This window comes from Lepidochelys kempii, chromosome 1, assembly GCF_965140265.1.
Source record: "Lepidochelys kempii isolate rLepKem1 chromosome 1, rLepKem1.hap2, whole genome shotgun sequence".
NCBI lineage: Eukaryota > Metazoa > Chordata > Testudines > Cheloniidae > Lepidochelys > Lepidochelys kempii.
In genome coordinates this window covers 255884307-255903289 of record NC_133256.1, presented here as the reverse complement: position 1 = coordinate 255903289, position 18983 = coordinate 255884307, and the positions used below count along the sequence as shown (strand labels likewise).

At 44.7% G+C, this 18983-nt stretch overlaps 1 protein-coding gene across 1 annotated transcript in view; it reads left to right on the top strand.

Moving 5' to 3' along the window:
- The first annotated feature begins 9910 nt into the window (after positions 1 to 9910).
- The window catches only part of MYH9 (myosin heavy chain 9), a 95596-nt gene continuing 86523 nt past the window's right edge, over positions 9911 to 18983 (top strand). Inside the window, exon 1 of the mRNA XM_073325086.1 lies at positions 9911 to 10086. The gene's annotated coding sequence lies outside the window, so the exon portion shown is untranslated. The remainder of the gene's footprint in view (positions 10087 to 18983) is intronic.

Here is an 18983-nt window from a genome sequence, read left to right as displayed (position 1 = left end):
CACCCTAACTAGAGGGAAGAATAAGAATGCTCCTACTTGGGAGTTCTGATGTTGTGAATAATGGGTTTGCCCTAAGCTTAAATAATAATCCTTTCCATATCCTCTTGCAGTCCAGAAGCCATAGATCCTATTATGACCCAGTGGCCTTAACCAGGCTGAAGGCCCTATTGTGCTGAATGTTGTGTACACACACTTTCTCTCTCTCTCTCTCTCTCTCACTCCTCCCCTGCTTTTTGGGCAGCTGAATGGATGCAAAGGGAACTTTTTGAGCCCAAAAGCTCAGATGTGGGCGCGTTGCATCTACTTGTGCTGTTTGGGGCACCCACATACAGGAGTCTTTGGAAACGTGTCCTTAGAGAAGTTGGGAACCAGGGTGTGGTGCTACACATCCTCTCTTCCTGACTGAATCATGAAGCGGCTCCCTCATGATCCTGGGTCAAAGGGCATCGCTCCGCCTTTTCCCATAAACCAAGGTTGGAATACACCTAGCATTAGGACCTGGCAGCTTTCATCCAGGTTTCCTGGCATTGGAGTCACTGCAGCAGGGCACTGCTTTCAGGTGAGGGGAGGAAAAATCCCCTTTGAGCCCACAGGTAGCCTCACCCTCTGCACCACTGTGAGCCCAGTTCCTCGCTTGGAGGGAGGGGGTGCTAATGTGCATGTGCCTGGCCCCTCGCTCCTTAGACGGTCTGGTGCCAAACGGTGAGGTAATCGTTCGTTATCAGGATTAAGCTTAGTTTGCAGGGGGAAGGCAGAGGCCGCGCCTTTCCCTGCTGGAGCTCTGTGCTGCTGTGTGCCTGAAGGCATGCTGAGCAGCCACTCAGGGAGCAGGGAAGATGAAAGGAATACACTGGGCGCCAAGCAGGGCACTCTGCCTTAAAAGCCCAATTAATGGAGAGTGATGGGAGGGGTCACAGCTCTCAGCCACCCTTAGTTTTCTGCCTCTCCTCCCAGGGGGCTGCACCCAGAGTCCATCCCAGGCGCACAGAAATCTAGTGCAGGTTCTTCCCTTCCTCACAGAGTCCATCCCAGGAAACACAAAATCAGGATTCTCTTTTGAAAGGAGACTTTTAAAGGTGGCCTGCAAAGAGCCTGAATCCTTTTGTGCATCTTTATGTTGTAAAAGGGAATTTTAAAATTTTCCTGTCCTTTCTTTTTCTGCTTGATTTTTACGTTACACGTCCCTGTCTTGTCTGCCTTTGGAGACTCTATGGTGCATGGAGGACTAGTAGCATAATGACATCACAAGAAAGTGAAAGTTAAGCTATTAAGAGGGGAAAGGATACTCTTTAAGAGTCTGTCTATTTGTTAATTCCAGTGCGTAATGAACACGCCACAAGGAAGTCTTTGTTAGAGGTTCCACACCCCACCTGAACATGCTCTGAAATATCCAAGAGATCATCTAGCACAATGGTTTTCAATCTGTGGGCCACAGACCATTGGGGGGCCACAGACTATGTCTAAGGTTTCAAAAGGGGTCTGCACCTCCATTTGATATTTTAAGGAGTCCGCAAATGAAAAAAGGTTGAAAACCACTGCTCTAACAAAACCAGATCACAGCCTCGGCATTCCTAATATACCTAAGGTAAAAAAAGAAGTGGAACCCACACACCATTTTTGTTTGTTTAGTTGGTTGGTTTGGTTTGGTTTTTTTGCAGGGGAGGAAGAATCCTTTTAGACCTTTGTTTTCTTAAGCACAAAATAGCACAACCCCAATGTTTGAAATGTCTCTTGCGGGGCCCGTTTAACACTAGGCTCATTCTCTGTAATGTGTAAGACCTCACACAGTGGTTGTGGTGTGGGGGGTGCTGTAGATGGTTTTCTGGATTGTGGTGTTTGGTAGGAGACTCTTTGTGGGAAAGTTGAATCCCTTGTTTTCATCTTTCTACTTCTTCCCTCCCACATCTAAAGGAGTAGTTTTTTGAAATTCAGAAGCTGTGCAGCAAGACAATAGGTCTTTATACATCTACATTTATTTATAAAGACTCAAAGAGCAGTATAGGCCTTTGTGAAACTAACAAACCATGCAGGTACTTAGACTTCATGGTTGTCAAACTGCATCTATAGGAAGCAGAGCAGCAGAATAACAAGTGGTTTCAGCATGCATTACATACGTGTAAGTTATGAATAAACAGACAATGGAAAAAGGGAGTGGACAAGAATATTTCCTGACTTAGGTCTATTGATTCACTGGGTGGAGGGGAATTGGCTTATCTTTTTATTTCATGTTTTGCATTTTCACCACATTTTCCTTAGCTCCAAGAATAATCTCCCCAAATACCTTTATCATTCTAACAAACCAGAGTAGAAAGTAGCAGACCTTGGTCCCGGCAGGAGTCCATTCACCTGCTTCCCCCACTTCAAGTTGTGGAATGTCCCAAGCCCAACAAAAGGCCCCGACTCCATCTTGTCTGTGGCCTTGGTTCATCCAACACTCTCATACTTCCTGATATCTGAGAAATACACGTGGAATTGGTGCCAGCCCAGGGGCCAATGGGTTCCTCACTACTCTTTACTGGGGCTGTGTGTTTATTAAAACACTCAGGATGCTTTCTTCATTCTAGGCTTATCGCTGGAAATGGAAGCCGCAGGTGCTTTGATGAATGGAATTAAAAGATCAGGTGGTTTAATGGGAGCTTCTGTCTGCCGCTCTGCTGAAAGATAACTTCCTGCAGGGGAAGACACCTCTGTGTATCTCCATCAATATCACCCACCTCCTAAAGTGATAACTCCTCCGTGAGTCTCCAGAGCTATCTTTCCACCTCGCACAGTGCTAATGCCTCTGCCTCGGATGGGAATACTGTCAGTTCAACCACCTGTTGTCCCCAGGCTGCCTCTGCCCATCTGACAGCACACATGAGTTAAAGAGAACAAGGAACAGGTGCTGCAGCTCAGCTGTACTCAGCTCTCCACTCTGGCCATGTGTTTCAGAAGGAAGGCAGGGCGAGGAATAGATGGCTGGGCAGTACAGAATGGTCCAAGCTGATAGTGGGAGTCAGGAGAAGCTGGCAATGTAGTAGGAGATTCGAGGAGGCTTGCTAGAGAGCAGAAGAAAAGTCCCAAATGTGGGAGGGAATCTTGGCAGAGAAGCAGGTGGGATACTTGAACAAAGCATGTAGTGACTCCAAATGCATAAAGCTTGCAATGTGTGATATCAAGGGTTGGTGGGTGTGTTTATAAGACCTGCAGCATAAGCAGTTGAGCTGCATGCATAAAGTATGTAGCATCCCTGATAAACAAAGAATGCAGCTTAAATAATTCCCATAGATGAGGGTGAATACTTACTGGGAAGGGATATTGAACCACCTCTCCACACACCAACACTCATTGGTTACCAGAACTGTAGCTCCACCTTTGGTACTATATCCAAAGCCAAAAAGAATGGCTTTGATTGGACCAATTTGATCGCTGGCAGCCAGACGCAGTCTCTTTAATTGAGGATAGCTATAAGCTACCAAGGTTGTGATCCGCAGCATGACAGCAAAGTCATGATAAGACTCAAAATGACTCCTACAGTATTGGAAAATTCCTCACTCCTGGGACCTTTGGGACACAATAGAATATTTCAGGCTAGTGTCATTTTGTCCCCAGTCAATAGGGTAGAATGAAAACCACAGAGCCATTTTAGTGTGAGCAAATATTTGGTCTTAATTACCACTGAAGGTTAAGCCCAAGGCAAACACCAAACCTAATGTTAACTGGGAAAGCAGTGTCAACAGAACAAATGGTCATATGGCAACCTAAGAAAGGAGAGGTGCCATACCAAATCTGGGGGCACCCTTCCTTCCACTCCACTGAATCCCAGGACTAACTTCTTTTCCTCTGCTCCCACTGTTTGAACCTTGGGAAGAAAGAAAAGAGATTTAAAAAAAACCCAACAGTCTCCAATTAGATTCCTTACTTAGCCTTTCAGTCAGAGGCCCATAGAAAATAACTGAGACTTAAAAGCACCAAAACAATGTAAGAAATAGTTAAACACCATTCATGTTACTGGGTTGTTGGACTAGAAAGAGCACAGTTATATCTGCCAAATGGCACCACTTTAACCAATTCTCTGAGTCTCCCAGTCTAGTGACTGGACTCATTCTGCTGCATTTTACCTCACCCAAGACTCAGCCTGAATCCCTAGAAAGAAAGGTAGTGTCTCTGACAGAAATCTCCACATAGCTCAACAAGGCAGAAGCGAGAGAAGCAGCACTTAGCTGGATCTTACAATTACTTTAAGAGTAATTTTTCTCAGTGTCCTGTGTAGGCAGGCAAGTTTGTTTGCCATCCCAGTTCCATAAACATGATGGCTGGGTGGCAGGAGGGTTGGGAAGGATATTATTCTGCTCTTCTCAGCTTTATCCCTTTGCTGAGTAAGAAGAATGCCCCCACGTCCTTCTAAACTCAGGAATCTGAAGCATTTCTTACTTCCTCCAAGAAAGGGGAGGAGGAAGAGGAGGTGTCTGAGATGCTGAGAAAGGTCCTGAAACAATTGTAAAGCCACAGAAGCGTGAGACAGCAGTGGTGAGATGAGGATATGACGTATAGGCCTAAGATTAGAGTGTTTCTCACTGGCCAATTTGCTATTAAAATAAGTATTAAGAAGTAAAGAGTCACTATTCTTGTCTTTTCAGAGTAGCAGCCGTGTTAGTCTGTATTCGCAAAAAGAAAAGGAGTACTAGTGGCACCATAGAGACTAACCAAATAAATTGGTTAGTCTCTAAGGTGCCACTAGTACTCCTTTTATTCTTGTCTTATGTAGGCAACAGGATGTGTTCTAGAGATGTTCTGGTGAGGTCTGGGTGAACCGGAGAGAGGTAGACAGCTCACAGGTCTAGTCTTTGGCGCATAGATACCTTTGCGGAGTGATTCTCACCTCTGTTGGACCTTTTGTGCAGTTTCACTGGATGACAGCCTTGCACGAGATTGAAAGCCAGGTAGCAAATGCTGAACAGGAAGAAAATGGGGCAAGAGGAGCTGGAAATGAGAAGGAGGGGGACAAACTGAGGTAAAAAACAAGCACTGTGCATGCTCTTAAAAATTACAATAATGGGCACATTAGAAATTTGTAGAGTAGTTTAGATTGTAAGCATGCTCTGAGACATCCTTGTGAGTGTATTAGGTCAGGAATGTGGTCTCTCCAGCTTCACATCATGCAGTTATAATCCCAACACAGCATTTGGAGGAAATCATAAACTCCAAGAACAGAGCTCAGGTCATCAGACCTGACAAGATTGTCCTCTGCCTGAGATGGGAATACAGCCTTCATTTAGATACATTTCTGGAGAAGATAAAACTATGTTTCAGTTGTGTCAAGGTACAACTGTGCTGTAACATTATCCCCCAAAATGGTAGTTTCTACACTGCAGTATGTGTCATTTGCTGGGGAGGACTGCTGGGGTGCAGGGGAAACACTCTAGACATGTAACAACGAGGTTCTCCTGTTAATTGCATCCCACTCAACTGAGAGCAGAGATGTTGCCTGCATGTGATATTCTGCTGTGGATTTTGCCACGAATGTGTTAAGAAAATGACCACAGTTTTCTTCTTTGTTAAAGCAGAAGCAGGAACTGTGGTGATGGGGTAGGAGTTTAGCAGGTTATGAAGAATCTTTCTATTCATTCACTTAGTGCAAGAGTGAGTGGATTGCGGGGGCACGTTTGATAGGATTTTACCATAGACTGGCATGAAGCAGCTGTATTTTATAGGCAGTATACTGCATTAAAACTACAGCGCATCATGCACATTCCCTCTGGCCTCAAGAGTGACACACTAGGACAAGCCATTGAGCCCACAACTTCTGCACAGCTTTGCAGAGTGCTCTTGGGCCCCTGCCATAACTCAAGTGAGCAGAACCAAAACTCAAGCTCAGGTGACCTAGGTCATCTAAAGCTCTAACCTCTAGGACATGGAACCAGTCTTGTTTCTTGTTTTTAAGTTCATGGTTCTCCTCCGCCAATGATCAAAGAGCTGAAATCTGGTTCTTGTACTGAAGAGGAGTGGAGAGGCATGGGCATATATAGGAAAGAGAAGTTGTGTGCTCTCTAACAAGTGATGACTATTTCCCAAAAAGATTTGGCACTGAATAGATACAGTTCAGGGCACAGAGGGAAAGAGGGAGTAAACGAAGAAGTCCATAATGCATGTTGTTCCATTCTCCCAGGCATCTGCCTCCAAAGTGCTGTCTCCTTTTGTTATGGTGTGTGAACTCAAGCTATAAGCTGCACCAATAGCAGCCACCAGCACTTGCTACAGCTTTATAAAGCCAATACTGAGCATTCTTGAGGGACCTTAATTTTGGACTTTCAGTGAAGCTCCCTTTGTTGGTATTTCAGATGCCACAGAGCTCTTACCAATACTACGTTGTGACATTCTGTAGTTCTGTGCACATGTGGTTTCTTAACAAAGTCCCTGTGGTTAGCATTTAGCAATACGCCTTCTCTGAGGTAAACAACTTTACTCCCTTGTCTCTCTTCTTCTTTTATTCTATTAAATTTTGGCTAGAAACACGGCAAAATACAAGCAGATATTTTATCTGCAAAACATTAGGAAAGTGTTTTCATTATTAAAGTGTACTTAGTTGCTGGCCAAAGATGCTGGCCTATTTGACAGGTGTGGAGACTGATTCCCCTGTTTATCTCAGGAATGGTACAGCTTGGGCAAGAGAAGTGCAAGTTTACATACACACGAGTGCCTTGCCAATGAGCCTCAAACCTGAGCTATCCTAGATTAGCCTAAGAAAAACTGTTGCACTTAAAATATTGGGCCCAGTGCCTTACATGCCTGTCACAGCACATTAAAGCCATCGAGATATCTGACCTGGTGCAGGATATGCACAGAGCATGTCTGGTGGCCTGCCTCATTACATGCACTGAGCACACCTGGTCTAGAGCATAGTCACCGACTTCCAGAGAACAATCAAGTGATTGCCGAGCAAAACACCCCCAGAACAGTGTGCTTCTAGAGCTGGATCACTCACCATGGTGCCAAATCCATTAAAGCAAACTGAAGGGCAAGCTTAAAGAGAAATCAGAGTTGGGCAGGATTTGTGTCTGTAAGGGAAGGAAAAAGGGTATTTCCATTTTCTATGCAGAGCAATACTTCAGTTGAAAAAAGAATGACCATGGAGTACCCCCTGACAGTCAATATGTATGGAAGATTACATTCACCACATTAGACAGGAAATCTTGCATAGATGATGTGATTGCATTTCAAAATGTACAGGGTTGGCACTATGTGGGAGACCTGGGTTTGATTCCTGAACACAGGTGAGAGGAGACAATGTTTTGAACAATTCACAATCCCTGATAGTTTGGAATGCCCTGGAAGCTGATTGGTTGGTGAGGAGACAATTGTAACTCTGGGTGCTAATTGCCTAGGAGAAGATGTGCTTCCGAATTCTAGAACCTGGAATTCTAGAACCTCTTTCTTGACTAGGAAAGAGGTGTTTCCTGACACTGGGTAATTCTAGATACTACTGGTTAGTTGTTGAGGAGGTGAGGACTTAGAATTCAGATAAAGACAGTGGCAGATTTGTTCTTCCAAATGGATGCTGTTTGCACATATTGTCCATCAATAAACGTTATAATTGGAACTGGTCAGAAGGATCAAATAAAACTCTCATGAGCTTTTAGGACATAACAGGTGCACCTCAACCTGCATGGCTTCACAGGAAAACTTTCTGATTACACTTTCATATGTATGCCTCCTTTTCAGGGTGACTGCTGCCACCACAAAACAAACGCCTCTGTACAGTGTAACTGGCATCTGGTGCAAACAAATAACCAAGCAAAGGAAACTAGCCATTTCAAATCTGAATCACCTTACACACAGAAATATTAGCATTAGAGAACAATTAAGAGTGTTCTAAAGAAATTAGACATTTTTCCAGGAGGGAAAAGAGGGCGCAAAAGTGCAGTAACTGTGGTCCTAACTACTCTCCCCTCTCTAATCTTTTCCTTTCTCAGCCAAGTGGCTGAGAAGGCAGCTTCCTCTCATTCTTTAATAGCCTATTGCACATTAGTATCTTTGACCATTTTCAATCTCAGTTTCACTCCAGCCACAAAATTTAAACTACTCTCCAGAAGTAAACAGCCTTTTTTATGCTGCTACTGATGGCTCTTTCTCTTTCCTACATGTATCCTTGGACATAATGGACATCATCTTGGGCCACATGAATACTGTTGATTATGGATATGTCCCTGGTTCCCTCTTGTCCTACCTCTCTTGCATTCTCTGTCTCTGCTGGTAGCTCTTTTTCTGCACCAATACCTGTCCTGTATGAGGTCCCACAGAGTTAAATTTTCAGCCCTCCTATTCTTTTCCACCAGCATTCTTCTCTCTCATTCTGTATCGTTAACAATACCACTTTTATATCTGTTACTTAGCTGTACATATCTTTCACCACCTTTACTGACTTCTCCCACTCCACCTTTTGTGTCTTGATCAAGTAAACTTGTAGCTTTGTTCCAACTTCCTTCAGATAAATCTAAGAGAGAAGTGCTTCTCTTGGGCAAGAAATGCTTGCTCAAACACATCTTCATTTCTTCTACTTCTTTTTTCAGTTGAAGCCTCTCTCATTTGCCTCTCCTGTAGATAAGCTTAGATGACCCTTGACCTTTCTTTATTTTGCATTGCCCATGCCTGTGAATCTTCCTACCACACAGGGCTGTTGTGACAAGCTCCGTATGGGTGGTACCTTGTATTTGTATTTACCTATAAAGTGCCTGACACATATATAGTAACCCCAACCCTAATAATTAATAGCTAAGTATTCCTATCAATACTTCTGCAATATTGTTCTTGGTTCACTGCTACTGTCTTCTGAAAGCCTTAGCCATTCTTTCTCGCCTCTCATCTTGGCTATTACATCCCCCTTTTCTGTGGCCTCCCTGTATCCCAGCTCTCTACATTTCAGCAAGTGAAGGGTGTTGTTGTCTATGTTCTTGCATGCACAAGAAAGCACAGTCACATCACCGCCATCCTTCCAGAGCTCTGTTTCCCCATTCATTTCTTAATCCCTTTCAAGGTTTCTTATTTTTAAAGACTAATTGTAAAACAAAAAACATATATCTGTGCCCTTTCCTGCTCCTTAATAATGGGTAAAAAATATCTGATATGTAAAGCCAGTTATTTTCACATTAGAAGTATTAGGTTCTGCTTTCTATCTTTTTCCTAGACAACTTTGGAGGATCAGGAATATACCCCATCAGAGGAGGCTGAAACCTGGGCTGTAATTCTCTCAGCCCCCAAGTGAGAAAGAAGGAAGGCGATATTGAGGCATACTCAGCGTAAGAAAGGGAAGGCACTGGAAACCACCCAGTGAAAGAAAGGGTCTGCTTCGGCTGGCACTGGCCAGTGGGTCGTAGTTTTTAAAGCGACTGGCAGAGAATTGTGATTTATACAGATGAAGAATTCCAGGATGGGCCCAGTGGCACCTGGCCCAGGGATCTCCCAGGTGGCCCTGGTGGAGGAGATGCCAGAGGGAAGGCAGGTGGAGTGAAGGGCCATGGGAGGGGCCTGGCACTGCCCACCAAGGGGCTGTGTGGGATGGTGAAGGGGATTGTGGGAGTGTGGCTGTGGTAACTGTGGGCACGGATGGGAGGTTACTCTCTGCCCCTCCCGCCCCGTACAGTTGCCCCGCCTAACAGCTCCTCTGATCTTCCCCGAGCTAACAGGACACTCTCGGCTGGCCTACTCTTGTTCTCATTGGCTGGACTAGTTGTCAATCTGCGCTCCTCCCTGACTGAGCGCCCACTGGCTGGGCCCTTCACTCTCGAGCGTTAGCGAAGAACGCTACGCCCTCTTCCTAGAGGCGCCGCTCTCCTCCTCGACCGCTGTTGGTTATGGTCGGAGTCAATCAGGAGCAGCCCGTGTTTCTATTGGTGGGCTGTATGGAAAGGGGGAGGAGCTGCTCCTTGGCCGCGGCCGCTCCGCCCGGCTTGAAACCTCGCAGTGCCGGGGAGTTAGAGGTGTTAAAGCCGGAGCAGCGCGGTGGGTGAGCGCTGAGTCTGTGCAAGGAACCGGCCCTGAGGACCAGTCTCTCACCGCAAGGAGTAGGCGCCGCCGCCGCGGCTCTTCCCAGGCTTTGGCCGGACTCAGGTGAGGTGCGGGCGGGGACGAGGAACGCAGCGCTCGCGCTTGGTTCTTAGGGTGGCGCTGGCGGCTTTGAGAGTGGGCTGGGTCGGGCGGGTCTGCTCCGGTGCCTGGCAGCCGCTTGCGTCGCCCGCGGACTGGGGCCCGGGCCGTGGGTTTGCCCGGCCTGGCAACAGAGCCGTTTACCTGCCGCCTCTCCCCGTCGGCCGGGGAGCGGATAGGGGGCATCCCTGGGGGCACGGAGGTCGCCCCCGCCCCGTGCAGGGCAACCGCGGCGGCAGCCCTGCCCACAGGGCCAGCCAAGCACGTGCCCGCGCGCCTCTCGGCGGGGGTGGCGGAGGGGTGGCGCTGGGCCGCCCCTGCCCGGCGGTGGGGGAGTGCCGCTCGCGCGGGGTAACTTTTCTCTTCACCCCCCCCCCCCACCATTGCCCCCTAGCCCGCCCGCCCGCCGGCCAGCGCGAGTAACGGGCGGGCGAAGGGAGCGTTTGGCAGCTGTCAGGGCTCCCGCCTGAGTCACGGGCTGACAGTCCCGCTGCAGACATTGCAATGGGCTTGGCTTCCGCCCTCCGAGCCAGACTTCCTCATTCGCCTCGCTCCGGCTGCTCCCGCCGCGGAGAGGGAGGGACAGGGGCAAGATGAAGCTTGCAGCCTGCAAAGGCTTGGAGAGCGCGGCGCTTTCCTAGCTCATTCCAGCGCACCGGGGGGGACCCTCCCGCATTGTCACCCACCTGCCTCCGCTAGGCGTAGAAAGAAACCAGCTCCCCAGCCCTTGTGGGTGAAACCTATACGTACCCAGTGGGTTTAATCAGGAGTGCTCCTGTCCTGATCTGCCTCGACGCGGTGTGAAATGAGCCTTGCAGCGGTATCTTGTTCTGCCGAATACACAGTGTAGTTTCGTGGTAACAAGGTGCGCTGGTCAGGTTAAGGAGGCTGTTCTCACAATGGCTACTGGTACCCTCTTCCAGCCCCGTCCTCCTGCTGAATCACCTTGGTGCTTATCTGCATTGCTTTCTTCTTGTTTGTCTTTCTGGCCTTGCCGCACCCAGAGTGGGCTAAGAATCTAGTTTTTTGTGGGAGAGACTCTTTATCAGAAAGAAAAGGAGGACTTGTGGCACCTTGGAGACTAACCAATTTATTTGAGCAGACTAACACGGCTGTTACTCTGAAAACTGTTTATCAGGTCTCTCTTATCTAAACTGATGTGCTAAGTAACGCATGATAGGTTTGAACTTCGAAGCTGAACGGATGTTATCCTAGAAGAAGTCCAAACCAGCAAGCCCTGGTGCCCTGCCCTTCTCTGTAAAGAAGGTGCAGAGTAATTTGCATTGAGGTGTGGAGCTTGAGGAACCATGGTGTTCTAAGATTAAAACACACATCCGTAATTCTTAAAATACAATTTCTTCCCTTACACATAGGTGTGATGCTGTTTGAGTTACTTTTAACTTAAAAGTAAAAGCCCTGTAATCAGTTTCTGCCTGTGTAAAGATACTTTCTAACTTAGTCTCCAGGGAACAATGTGACTAAGTTAATTTATCTGTGGCACTCCATTGAAAGCTGCAAACCTTGATGCAGCATTGTATTGATTCATATGCTCACTTTCTGGAGTTGTAGCACTCAAAATCTTATGCTTCGCTGAGATGAGATAAACAGATGTTTCTGCTACATGGGGTGTTGAGAGGTAATATTTGGAGGAAAAGACACTTAATAAAAGTAAGTGGGGCTACTTTGGTTATTAAGTACTTCGAAGTTGTGCAGGATAATGCTAACAGTCGTAGATAGGCACATGATACTACTGGGCTAGGTATTCTGGCCATGTGAAATTGCCTCTGAAGCTACATCTGTAGTAAACTGTACAGTTTACCTTAAGTCATGGAAGCTTCACATCAAGAGAGGCTAGTTGGAGTGGATTGTTTCTCCTGAGCAGCTTGGGTTACTTCAACAGATATGTATAGTCTGCAGGCAGACACTACCAAAAAATCAGTTGTCTAAGATTTTCAGTAGTTTTGTTGGAATCAGTGTAGACTCATGAATGGTACCAGATAAATAGCTGTGAAATGTCTGGACCTTTTAAACTGGATATGACTAACAAGGTTGAATTTTTTGTGTAATGTCCTCTCTCTCAATGTTTAACTTGTCTTGCCAAGAAATGATATTGTAAGTTTTCAGGAGAAGGTACTGACCTTGTCCTCAGGCTTGCATGGCCATATAGTGCACATCTGTTCCTATATAAATAATAGGATGACTGATACTTGTATTAGGTTTTTTTGCTGATTACTCTTATTCCAGAGGAAACTTTCTAGGTCATTGATACTAGGAGTATGGTTCTGCTTACCTCATGTTTGGTTCAAGTTAAACCTTCAGTAAAGTAGTTAGACCCTTGTCAGCTTGACATCTTTATCCTAGGAGAGGCGGGGGTTGTGGCTGTTGAGAATACATAATTTTTCTCATTGGCTGCCTTAGAATGGGCTAAGGAAAACAAGTCGATGTATTGTCACAACTAAGCCTACATTGTAAAGCAGCTCGTAAATAATGAGAAGGCCAGGAAACGGTTTATCTACTATGTAGCATTAGGGAAGGCACTGTACATATGCCTTCAATTTGGAGACATCAGTAATCTATGGGTATGTCCACACTGCAATTAAAAACCTGAGCTGTCATAAAGGGAAGGGTAAACACCTTTAAATCCCTCCTGGCCAGAGGAAAAACCCTATCCCCTGTAAAGGGTTAAGAAGCTAGGATAACCTCGCTGGCACCTGACCAAAATGACCAATGAGGAGACAAGATACTTTCAAAGCTGGAGGGGGGGGAGAAACAAAGGTTCTCTCTTTCTGTGTGGTTTTTTTTTTTTTTTTGAAGCAGAAAAGGAATGGAGTCTTAGAACTTAGTAAGTAATCTAGATAGATATGTGTTAGATTCTGTTTTGTTTAAATGACTGATAAAATAAGTTGTGCTGAAAGGAATGTATATTCCTGTTTTTGTGCCTTTTTTGTAACTTAAGGTTTTAAGGGATTACCCTGTAAGGTATTTACCATCCTGATGTTACAGAGGGGATTCTTTTACTTTTTCTTCAATTAAAATTCTTCTTTTAAGAACCTGATTGCTTTTTCATTGTTCTTAAGATCCAAGGGTTTTGGGTCTGTGTTCACCTATGCAAATTGGTGAGGATTATTATCAAGCCTTACCCAGGAAAGGGGGTGTAAGGTTTGGGGAGGATTTTGGGGGGAAAGACTTTTTTCCAAAGGGCTCTTTCCCTGTTATATATTTGTTAGACGCTTGGTGGTGGCAGCAATAAAGTCCAAGGGCAAAAGGTAAAATAGTTTGTACCTTGGGGAAGTTTTAACCTAAGCTGGTAAAAATAAGCTTAGGGTTTTTTTCATGCAGGTCCACACATCTGTACCCTAGAGTTCAGAGTGGGGAAGGAACCTTGACATGAACTCTAGGACCTTGCAAGGTGGGAGGGTTCCAGAGCCTGTACTGCAGCCCAGTGTCTGCACTGCACTTAAACAGCCCCTTAGCCTGAGTCCTGTGACCCCATACCTGTGAGTCATGAGTTTTTAATTGCAGTGTAAACCTATCCCATATGTCCTCCTAAGCATTTGTTTCCCTGGTATGAAAAATGCCAGGGGACTGAAGGTCTGGTGTTAAAACTCTGTAGTAAATGGTAACTAGTACTTCTCTTAAGTTGTAAGTTTTTCTGGTGTTCTCTGTGTAGTCAAAAGCTGCAGGTGTTCAAAGCAGTCAAGCGTACTGATAATGCAAATGCTCCTAGTCTGACTGCTGAGGCCTAGTATTAGTACTGTAACAGGCAGTATGAAAGCACAAAGCATTATTTTATTGGTCTTGCTTTAAAATGCCATATTAAATGATGCAATAAATCCTATTTCATAGGATAATTCTCTTCCAAACTATCTCCATGAAGGTGAGAACATGAGTGTACATGCCTGCATGGCTTGCTGTTTGAAAATGTGAGAGAGAGAGCTGCTATAGTGTCTGAAATATTTTAGACACTGATTGGACACCAGTCTGTGAGAGGTGTCAGTCTCATGACCTTCTCAATATACTAAATTGCTGGGAGATGAACGGTGTGACTAGTTTCTTCTGAGTTTTGCTACCTCTAACCTTCTAATTAGGCTGGAATGACTTTAAGACTCTTGAGTATGAGTAGCCTTCTGAATCTTTCTCTTGCCCAGGATTATGTAACTTTTAGGAATCTGTATGACTTTACCATGGTGAGATCATAAAATGGACCTGCTGGAGGTACAGGAACACTCCTATGGTTAATCTAGGACTTAATGCCTCTTTAAATAAGAGTTATGGTGCAAAAATCTGGAGAGGCTCTCTAACAGCTAAACTTCAAGGTCCAGAAACTGATGTGAACCTCTTCTGAAAGATGTCTGAATCCTCCAGACTGAATGTAAAATTGAACATGGTCTTGTTCATTGTAAGTGCAGTGCTTAATCCGAAGGGTGCTAGATGGCCCTGAGGGTTCCTCCTGACTTCTAATGTGGATATCTTGTTAACCCACTTGCCTGATGTTTATTTGCAATTTAAAGCATATATGCAAACAGCAGCATAAACTTGGATTTAAACTTGGAGAGTGGTCAGTTTGGATGAGCTATTGCCAGCAGGAGAGTGAGTTTGTGTGTGTGTGTGTGTGTTCCCGGGGGGTTGGGGGGGTGAGAGAGCCTGGATTTGTGCTGGAAATGGCCCACCTTGATTACCATGCACATTGTAGGGAGAGTGGTCACTTTGGATGAGCTATTACCAGCAGGAGAGTGAGTTTGTGTGTGTGGTTTTTGGAGGGGGGTGAGGGAGTGAGAGAACCTGGATTTATGCAGGAAATGGCCCACCTTGATTATCATACACATTGTGAAGAGAGTGGTCACTTTGGATGGGCTATTACCAGCAGGAGAGTGAGTTTGTGGGGGGGGGGGGGCGGGGGAGGGGGCGGAGGGTGAGAACCTGGATTTGTGCTGGAAATGGCCCAACTTGATGATCACTTTAAATAAGCTATTACCAGCAGGACAGTGGGGTGGGAGGAGGTATTGTTTCATGGTCTCTGTGTGTGTGTATATAATGTCTTCTGCAGTTTCCACGGTATGCATCCGATGAAGTGAGCTGTAGCTCACGAAAGCTCATGCTCAAATAAATTGGTTAGTCTCTAAGGTGCCACAAGTACTCCTTTTCTTTTTGCATAATAAGTGTTTTTCCTTGTGTTAATTTTCAGTAATTCCTGTGGGCTGGGATAAAGCTGTAATAGTATTGCATTGCCTGCAGCAGCATTGTTTTTGCTGGCAATCAATCTAGTTGTGTGCTGGCTTGAGGTGACCTTGCATCCTCAGTTTCTTTTTGGTCTGAGCATGCTGTCCGGTAGGACTAATTCAGTCTTCTGGTGCAAAAGGATGTGGAAACTAACAACCTATCTTGGAGTGGTATCCAATAACACCAACTATATGTAGTCACCTGCAAATGCAATGTCTACCCTGGAAGTTATTACTGATGGGTGTGTCCTAGTAAATTAGGAGTACATTAACACAAACCTGTAGTTAATCTCTATGCCCACGTTTAATTATGGTTTATCTTTCATGCACACTTACCCTTTTAAGTCACTTAGTGGCTGTAGGAAGTTGTACTGAGTTCCCAAAATGTTCATCTTCTCAACACTGATTTCTGTTATCCAAGAGTACTGCAGTGGCATAGCAACCTCTGATCTGATACCAACCCAGATTCCCTCCACAGCATACACCATATACCTGCTTTCAGTCATTGCCTCTTGACTTTGTTACTGTCCCAGGCAGCATGCTTCTTTTTCCCTGAGCTTCCTAAAGAAGACCAAAGAGGTAGCGGAGTTTGCAATTTTCCATTAATGAAACTCTGAACAATTTCATTGCCAGTTACTTTAGAAACTAGTTCTTTTGCTCTTGCATTATGTATTGCTTATGTCAATGTCACCTGTGTGTCTAAGCACAACAAAATTGTAACTATAGAACTCCCTGGCATATGTATCTGAAATAAGAGTTTCCCATATGTGAGGAATAGCTTTGTATCGTTCAAAAGCTTGTACCTTCCACAAACCAGTGTTGGTCCAATAAAAGATGTTACCTCACTACCTTGTCTCTCTCGTACCCTGGGACCAACATGGTTACAACAACACTGCATACAGTAGCAGGAAACACAGGCAATAGATATGCATTATGTTGGATGAGGAAAGGTGGTATGAGCAGGGTATGCAAAGGCATATTTCATAACTCCTGTGGGATTTGTGTTGCTGGAGCTCTGTGCTCGGGGTTGAGGTTTCATCTTCCTTCAAAAAGAAAACTAGTATCTAGTTAAAATGTACACAAGCAGCTTATTTAGGCACTTTAGTAAAGACTAGACTCTAGAGCCAGGTGGATGGGTGACCAGCAACAATCCGTAACAAATGAATAGTAGTATATGTTGAGAGAAATTTAACAGTTTAGAAACGTTTGTCATGATCAAGATCGGAATGAATCTGTTGCTCATCAAAAGCTACAGTTTTACTGATCAATCTCAGCAAGAAATCCATATGATGTAGGTTAAGACACAGGAACTATAATTCTCATTTGAATGCATGCAAAGCGGATGTAAGGCAGATTCTATTTTTGATAGAAAAATCTTTGGTGTAGGCAAAGCTTACAACTTTGGTTTCTTGTATTCAGATAGGAACTGCTTTTCTTGTCAGATAGTCAAGATTGCAATTTCCTGTTTATTCTTAAGTAAAATATATTCTTGTAGTTTACTTCTCTGTAATTGGGTTTAGTGATACAACACAATTTAAGACAATAACTTCCTTAAATGTGCCTTGAGTTTTCACCTGTTTACTTGAGTTTATGCTATCTCTTGACCAACCTGGATGTCTAGGATATGCAGGTGGCTTTACTGTTAGAATGCTGGCTCTTTTCCTCTTAAGAGGATGGCTGCTCTTGCGTCTGAGTGGTTTTAGTGGCATACTTGGTGCTGCTTTGAGCAGAAGTGAACTGGAGTCACTAATCTGATATTACAGCAACACTGTAATAGTCATGGTGATGGTTTAATCTTGTACTCTGAAATGTAACAAAAACAGTTATTTAATCCCCCCTTCCCCAAAATGTAGCTGGTAACTGACTATAAAATGGTATGGTTTCCCAAGTGAACTTTAGGATGAAATAGTGAGGGCTTTTTGGCTGTAAACTCTGTTGGGCAGGGACTGTCATGCTGTATCTGTAGAATGCCTTGCAAAATGGGGTGCCAAACTGGTTATTGCCTTAGGTGCTATTGCAGTATGAATGTTAATACTAGAACATCATAAAAGTTTAAACTTTCTATTGCATGCTAAAATGTTCTTTATCTGCTTTATTTTAACTTCCTGACACAAGTCTTGTACAGAAGAATTTGAGCTTGCAGTTTAAGACATTGTATGGGAGGCAACGTGAAATGCGTGTACACACACGTAATATTGACACTCGTGTGTGGTTATGATTCAGCCACCTAAAAGTGGAATTCGCAAATAACTTCATTAAGACTTAATATGTGATTTTTAATAACGTTACATTGATATATGGAGATATGTATTGCATTGTAAATATTAAATCTGGAAATATGTAGTTGTATCAACCATCTCTCTCCTCCTCCCCCCCCCCCGCCCCCACTGGTAATTGCCATGTAAAATACTTCACATTTTCCTTTATGGACCTCTGATTATGACAGTATGGACTATGATTCTTCGATATAGGCCAAAAAGGCAGTATCTGAAACTGATATTGGTAGAATATGGTGGGGTGATGTCTCTACTCTGTATTTGTAAGGTAGATGTAGTAATTGTCAGTCTCTTGCTTGTTTGGGTACTGGGAGTATTAATCGTGTAGACTTTAGCCTCTCCACCATAAGCATTGTGGATGGGGTAAGTTTATTGTGGCCCATGTGGGAAGGCTATTACTCCTTGATTATGAGGAGTGAGAATGCTCTCATACTTGTCACTGAAACTTGGTCTGGTACATTATATTTTCCAAATTATTGCCCCTACAGGAAGGGGAACATGTTTCCTGTGAGCATGAGTTAGCTACTTCCTGGTGCTGGAGTTGAATCCCTCCCCATGTTGTTGTACTTGGAGACCATTACTTATGAGCAGCACTGGCACTTCAGACTAGTAAAAACAAGTTTCCTGCTCTGAGCTTCCAGAGTAAAGGAGACATAAGAGGGGTGACAAAGTGGGAAAAGCACTCAAATATTTACGGTGATAAGTGCCCTAGAGCAGTGGTTCTCAACTTTCAGACTATTGTACCCCTTTCAGGGGGTCTGATTTGTCTTGTGTACCCCAAGTTTCATCTCACTTAAACTACTTGCTTACAAAATCCGACATAAAAATAAAAGGGGCACAGCACACTATTACTGAAAGTGCTTACTTTCTCATTTTCATCATATGATTACAATATTTATATTCCAATCAATTTATTTTATGCTTACATTTCAGCATGATACATGTGAGCCTTGTCTGAAGTCAGAGCCCTGGGCGGTGGGGTTGAAGCCTGAGACCTGCCACCACCCAGAGCTGAAGCATGAAACTTAGCTTTGCAGGGCCCCCTCTGGCATGGGCCCCCTGGGCAATTGCTCTGCTTACCACCACGATACCACATGGACTGCACTTGCAACACCTCCCCTCCCAAAATATGTCCCATGACCCCCGTGGGGATTGCAACTCCCATGGTTGAGAAACACTGATCTAGATACATTGAGTACCCTCTGGAAGACCTGCGTACCACCAGGGATATGTGCACCCCTGGTTGAGAGCCACTGCTCTAAAACATTTAAGAGGAGGGTTTGGGAGGACAGGTTCTAAACCAGTAAAAGATCAAGAGGCTTATTGTGTGCACAGCTAGGCTCCTTATTAAAATTGAATCCTTTCC